This window comes from Lampetra fluviatilis, chromosome 11, assembly GCF_964198595.1.
Source record: "Lampetra fluviatilis chromosome 11, kcLamFluv1.1, whole genome shotgun sequence".
Lineage (NCBI taxonomy): Eukaryota > Metazoa > Chordata > Hyperoartia > Petromyzontiformes > Petromyzontidae > Lampetra > Lampetra fluviatilis.
This window is the reverse complement of record NC_136285.1, coordinates 8,757,334-8,763,908: the sequence shown is the minus strand read 5'-3', so window position 1 is coordinate 8,763,908 and position 6,575 is coordinate 8,757,334.

Below are 6,575 nucleotides of genomic sequence, written 5' to 3'. Positions count from 1 at the left end.
TGAGGGTGGTGGGGCGCAGAACCATGTCACTGGTATTTGCCACGGCTGGAATTCAAACTCGCCTACTCCTGGGCCGTCCACTGCTCCTCCCGATTGCATGCTTAGAGCAATAACAATCCTCTTAACCTATTACTTTGTTGGCCCTTAAAGCATTCTCAAAGTCAAATAGTCTGTGTTCCAGTTCGTATTCTTTGAACACCTGAAATGTGTTGACATTTTGAGTAAAGTTGCCATCAGTCTCATTGGATCACTTTTAGAATGATCGGTTTGGTTAAATCCTCTAATAATGCATGCACGGCACATAATGTGGTGTTTTTTTTTCTCTCTCTGAATTACAAATCTATCCCTAAACTTCCATGGCCATGCTCTTCAGACCAATACTACACTGCAAAAAATTAACCAAACGCTCAAGTATATTTGCGTTTTTGCAAATTATTATTTTTCCATATCACACCACTTCCCTTACTTCATACAAAAGCTCAAGTTAATACGCAAGCGCAGTATGACTGAGTAACTGATACACATTGCTTGGCCACGGCTCTGCAAAGTTCTAGATTTGAAGCTTTCGTGACTGCAAGGATTCATATTCTTAGGTTTTTTCGGTAAAGTCACGTAGGTAAAAAATTAAAATTAATAAATGTAAAATAAAAATAAAATAAAAATCACGACGTTTCGGAGGCAACACAAGCCTTCGTCTTCAGGTGGAACCGTCACAGCACGATAGCTGTATCAAGTAAGAGAAATTCCAAGAAAACAGTCCTTGTATATATACTGTTTGAGGGTGGGAGGAGCCAAGGTAGGCGCTGAATATTATTATTGAGGTTCGGTGCGGCTGAAACACGCTGTTAGGAATGAGCCTTTGTTGTGTAGACTGGTTAAAAAGAGTTGTTAAGGTGAGGCTGATGCAAAGCTGCGTCTAAATGGGACTGAGCCACGGCTCTGCAAAGGTCGTTTCACGTGTGTGCGCGTCGTTGTGTGCAAGGTGCGTGTGTGCACGAGCCGACCGTTCAGATGAACCACATTTACATTGATCGCCGCAGCGGAAGTAAACCTTCACGTTTCATTCGAGCGACTTAATCCGCAGTCGTTGTTGCGGGGGCTCTAACGCAAACTGACAGCAACTTTTCCCCTGCCTCGCTCCGCACTCGCAAGCCTGGCTTACAGTCGTATCTCGTGCTCTTCGGAGAGGCATCTCAGGCGAATTTGCACAGCACAATCGACTGCAAATGCAATAATGCGTAAATGCAATTCCATTCGAGCGCCGCTGCATGAACTCGTCGTATTCTTAGGTTTTTTCGGTAAAGTCACGTAGGTAAAACATCAAAATTAATCAAAATATTTTATTTTATTTTGATTAATTTTGATGTTTTACCTACGTGACTTTACCGAAAAAACCTAAGAATATGATTCCTTGCAGTCACGAAAGCTTCAAATCTAGAATGAACTCGTCGCTTGAAGGAACACATGAATAATGCTGTCTGCCATGAAAATTGGCTGGAGACTATTCCACCTAAGGGGCCGTCCATAAATGACGTCACGCACCTGTGGGGGGGCGGAGTCAGACATTTGTGACGATGTGTGACGAGGGGGGGGTGACAAATGTGACGTCACATCAAAATGCGCAACTTTAAATAAATATAGACAACGCGTTCTACTTATTTAAATATACTTTTTGATAAATGTTTTCTCCTACAACATCACAACATCAGAGTGCAGCGCCACATTAAATACGCTCTACAATGCCAACATTTTAAAGCGATTTGAAGCATGTTTTATTTTCAAAATGGAAATATGGTTTTGGGGGGGGGGTGGCAGAGCTTTGTGACGTCGTATTTAAGGGGGGGGGTCTGACTTTTTGTGACGCCGTGTGACGAGGGGGGGGGGCTCCTGAGGTTTGTTAGGCATGTCAAACAATGTCTAATACACGTCCTGATTGCAGCATGAGTACAACTCAAAGAGACCAAGTTATTTTCTTTTGCTCAAGTGACCATTGAGGTGGCACTCATCTTTCGATGATGGCACTGATCCGGTGGTTGAAATTCCACATTCCTACGGCAGGGGCAAGTTTACCTATAGGAAAGCACAGTCCCACAACGATAACAACAACAATGCGCTTAGATCGACAAAATAAAAATTCACTTTAGTTGTTGCCTTGGTGCTTCGTTCAGTTTGGTAACGCTTAAGAAGAGGCATCCGCAAACATTCTTGGGAATAAACCAGCACCCTCCAACTCTCCCCCGTCGGAACCCGCTGACCCCAGTAAAAACCGTCAATGGGACGCTGGATAAATAATAATAATCGCTGTTAGAAAGCGGACATCGCCTGCTCCCAGCGCTGGCTGGATCGTCAAGCTTCGGACGAAGGGCGTTCGAGGAATCCCTGAGCAGGCGAGCTTGCACGTGTCATGCCCATAACGACGACGCACGCTGGCAAGCCGGGCATCAACAAAGTAACCCGACCGCGGCGTGGTGCCGCGCCGAGAGGCGAGCTCCCGGACAATGCTTTGTTCGGACGCCCGTGGGTCTCGGGGTCTTCCAAGGGAGTCGGTGGTGGGGTGGAGTTTGTTCGGAGAGCGAACGAAAACGGTGATTTTTCTTGATTTTTCTTGAAAGGCGCTCTCACGGTCTCGGAGGTTTTTGTTGCTGACGTCCGTTTTGTGTCGGCAGCTGAAGGATGCCCGGACGCGCGTGTTGCCAGGGTGCCACGGGATTTTGCCGAACCTTCATACGAGTGAAATCAAAGCACGTGTTTGTGGTTTTTGACGTCCTTCAAACGACTCGTTTCGTTTTTACCGGCAGGCAGTGCTGACTTTGGGCTGTGTCACGGCCGCACGCAGCATGCTGCCTCAAGGGGTGGTGCAAAATGCACAGCGAGGGAATGCCCGAGGAATTGTTTTGAAACGAAAGCTTTCCACATGTCGCAAAGTCAATCAATGCTTGTTTTGGGGGTTCCCACCACCCCCACGTGTCCTAAACAATTCGTCCATCCGTCCAGCGACTGCGTCATCGTATGTTGTAAATTGGTCGGTGATACAGCCGCTCTTCACAATGCCCACACATGGAACTCGCAGCCAACCGCAGTAAAAACACAGACTACTAACAGAGTTCATTTCCCCACAGAGTCTCATCTTGGAGTACGGTAGACGTATGCCGCGTGTGTGTGTGTATATATGGAAAATAAATTAATACGATCCGTTTTTTTTAGACGCTGGCTTAAACACGGAAAACACATCGCGTAATGCTTCTTTAGCCCGCGACCTTAGCCGCACATTCTGAAAACCCCCCCAAAAAACAGTGTCATGAAGATAACGGGAGACGGCATGCGATGGATGAGAAATGCCCCTTAGTCAAATGAATGCCAGACAAGCAATCACACAATACACTTTTAAACAACGTCAATGGCTTATTCATTGTGGTGGGGCTGATGGCAAAGCAGTTAGCGCACTGCGCAATGAACCTGGTGATCTGAATTTGATATTTGACCACGGTCAACAGCAGAGGCGAGTGACGTGTGAACTGGTCCTGCAGCGCTCACGAACCCGCATTGACCAGCGTGGCGAAGTGTGGTCGAACCAACTCCTCCTGAACGACACAGAGCGTGGAGAGGCCTTGACAAAGGAGTGTACGTGTCAAGAACACTTGCTGGGCGAGCAATCCTGCACGGCAGGCCCAAGAGCACACGCTGAGCCTGGCGAGATTGATCTGAAGGTAGATCGAGTCTCGAGCAGACACATACACGTGGCTCAGTACCAAACGAACCACCTGTAAGAATTGGAATATCGTGCAGATCGCGAGCGTTTACTCAAAGCGATCAACGTAAGAAATGATCCTGCATTGTCACGGGAAGTAGTCGGGGCGCGAGCAATTCTCCGGCAGTGATTAATCTGCCCGACAGGTAGTCACGCGAGGCTTTGCATCCTGTCCATTTGCACATAAATTATGCTGTTAGCGAGCACCTATTAAGGCTGACACGGCACAAGAGGTGGTGGAGTGTTTAGCACCGACCCACCTTTGCCGCCCACCAGGTACTCATTTGAAGCTAAATCAACCTACGGGAGGCCCAGGACTGGATCAGAAAATTGCCACTGATGTGAGTTGTGGCCAGGAGTCAAATTCATATCTCTAGGTTCATGGAATAGTACGCTAACCACTGCACCGCCACTCAACATGCAGAGATTCCTTATTAAATCTTACAGACTGCTGAGGCAACTGCTGCTAGTGAGGACCTCTTAAGGCCATCACAGCACGCGAGGGTGTGTAGTGGGCCAGTACCACGCCCACCTAACTTTGTCTCCCAGGTGCTGATGTTTACATACCACACCAGGAATTAATTTAAGGCTGAGTTGACCTAGGGGAGACCCAAAAGTGGTTTCATATACTATTTGCCCTTCACTGTGGCATCATTACAATAACACACGCGTGTGCGTGTGAATGAAATGATCACCCTCTCAATATTTTGAGTTGGCTCCAAAACTTCCTGGTCTGGGCAGCTACAATATGAGCCTACGAGCCCTGTACTCATCACTGCAAAACCCTATTTGTTAAACTCTTATGTGTGGCATTCACATTTGGCTGGGCATATTGCTCCAAAGAGCAATGATGAGTGAATATAAACATGCATAAGTGAACCAAAAAAAGCCGCTGCATAATTAAATTAGGGTGGCCTAATGAACTTTGGAAGCAGAGCAGTACCCGACAGACAGAAAAATAAATACATGGACATATGCAAGAAACCATTCTGGGCGACACATGACAGAAATGGTCAGAGCTAAGTGTTGGTCTCAAGTGATATGGAGCTTTGAGGCTTCCCATATTATGTGGGGTGAGTGCTAAGCATAGCACGGGCAGGCACCCTGAATATAGCCGGATTGGCCATGGTCAGCAGGCGAAGAATGGCTGGCATTTCACACCGACTGGGCGGGCAGACTGGGTTTATGGTTTGGGCCCGAGGGGGCAGCGGGGGTGTCAGCGTGCAGAATGTGATGAGTGTATGTTGCGTGAGTGAGTGGAGGGTACGGTGACATCTGGCTGGGTTGCCCGGTTGTTAAAGTAATCGACTTAAATGAGGCCCTCCATGCAGGTCAATGACTTTGAATTCATAGTTAACCCCTTTGCAAGTAAATCAACATGCAGTTGTGCAACTTCTTGTTTACGCCACTGCCGATGGAAGGGTCTCCACTAGACGTAAGTCCAGAAAGCCCTTCCTCCAGACAGTATTTGGCCTACTCTTCCACACTGGCCCAGAAGTCATGGAGGAGGTTTAAGTAACCACAATTTACCCCACCACATGCCACCCGCCGACCGACTGTGATCCGCTTAGCGCGGTTGGCTACGTATGGTGCGAAAGAAGTTCAACAAACAAATATACATGCGACTACTAATTTCGACTGATGAATGGCCAGAGGGGATGTAAGAAACTTGCCCATTTCTTCAAATGCTGCTCCGGGGAGATCGAACCAGCGGACTGTGGATTGCAAGGTGCAGTGCGCTCAGCATCACACCTTGGCAGCATCCGCAAAAAAAAAACAAGCAAGAGTTAAATTGAGGAGGAAACGCAAGTGATGATCTTATCGAGAAAAATGTCCCACTCTTGTGATAAGTGCAGTGTGATATTCAGCGACGCCGACTCGTCATCACCGCAGTTTCCACTGCACGGATGACTATATTTTTTTTATTAATGAATCATGACTTAGATGACAGCTTATTGCTATTCAGTGTCAACGTTAGAGAGGAGATTTGGGATGATGTGGGTAACAGGCATCTATAATAATAAAAGTTTTCCTCTTCAATTACCAAAGAAAGCCTCGCTGGGTCTCAAATTATATTTTTCAAGAGGATCCTGCATTGAGATGTTTTGGCATGTAAAAGGGGGAAACACTAAAAGCTCTACACAAATCGATTCGAGAATCCACGCTATTCTGTCATCTATCAGTCCACCTCAAACTCCAAGCCTACAATACCTTGTCATCCATGTAATACTAATTAGTTTTACTATTTTCATTTTGCTGGGTAAGGCCCACTGAGCTATATAGCTCTATACTATTAGGTTTTTTCGGTAAAGTCACGTAGGTAAAAATTAAAATTAATAAAAGTAATAATAGAAGAAAATAATTTTATGTTTTACCTACGTGACTTTACCGAAAAAACTTAAGAGTATAAATCATTGCAGTCACGAAAGCTTCAAATCTAGAACTATATAGCTCTTTTTCAGAAGCGACTTTGCCACAAATGATCGCTCAACTAAGTGGCTTATCACGTGGAAATGTATAGCAGCCAAATACCGTTTCTAAATGTGAAGGGAAAATAACCACAGGACCTGGAGAAAAATCCACACGACCACGGGGAGGAGAGAGACATGGAAACTCCAAATATACAGGCAATCAGGGTCGGTTATCGAACCCACGCCCTCCTGCATACCAGGCGAGGTAGTTAACATCTCGCCACAGTGGCAATCAGCACGTACTAATAACTAGGCTCAACCCTGTTTAGCTTCTGAGATCTGTTGGTGCTGGGCGCATTCGGGGCGATTTGATGATAGGCGCGAAGATGCCATCTGCATGGCATTGAGTGACCTCA